At 38.2% G+C, this 550-nt stretch overlaps 1 protein-coding gene across 1 annotated transcript in view; it reads left to right on the plus strand.

The window, feature by feature from the left end:
- Nucleotides 1-550, plus strand: part of LOC119589095 (mitochondrial Rho GTPase 1-like) — a gene marked incomplete in the record, with an annotated part of 21,050 nt that overhangs the window by 3,408 nt on the left and 17,092 nt on the right.

Consider the following 550-nt stretch of genomic DNA (forward strand, 5'->3'; position numbering starts at 1 on the left):
CAAAAACTAGTTTTTAACCCATTTTTGGATACCAGTTTTTGTATGGGAAACAATCTCAAAAAATCTGGGCATTGGCCAGGGGGCTGGTGAGGCCGGCCCCCTCTAAAAGTGTGCACAGTGGAAATTCTAGCCCTTTTTAGCAAAGTTTTTTACTCGTTATCCAAACATTTCTATCCGTTTTACGGGCAATTTAACCAAACTCTTAATCAGGGCAAAAAGCAATCACCAATGAATAAATAAAATTAAAAGGGTTTTTTTTTTCATGGGGGATCCTTTCCACCACCACTGCCTCCATTGCAACCTCAATAACAGGTTTATTCACCCGGGCCCTTTGCCCGATTTTTTCCCGTGTAGCTGTTCACGTCTCTCACCCCCAAATTTTTTTTTTTTAGTAATGGTTTCACCGGATCCCAAAAGGGGGGTTAGAACCATTTTTTATTGCATTAAATGATTGAATTTTCTTTATTTCACTGACGAAAAGGTAGAAAATTAAATTAAAATTTTAATAAAATCTCTTATTATATTTGTGTGATCTTAACCCCCCCCCCCC

This window comes from Penaeus monodon, chromosome 25 (assembly GCF_015228065.2).
Source record: "Penaeus monodon isolate SGIC_2016 chromosome 25, NSTDA_Pmon_1, whole genome shotgun sequence".
Taxonomy (NCBI): Eukaryota; Metazoa; Arthropoda; class Malacostraca; order Decapoda; family Penaeidae; genus Penaeus; species Penaeus monodon.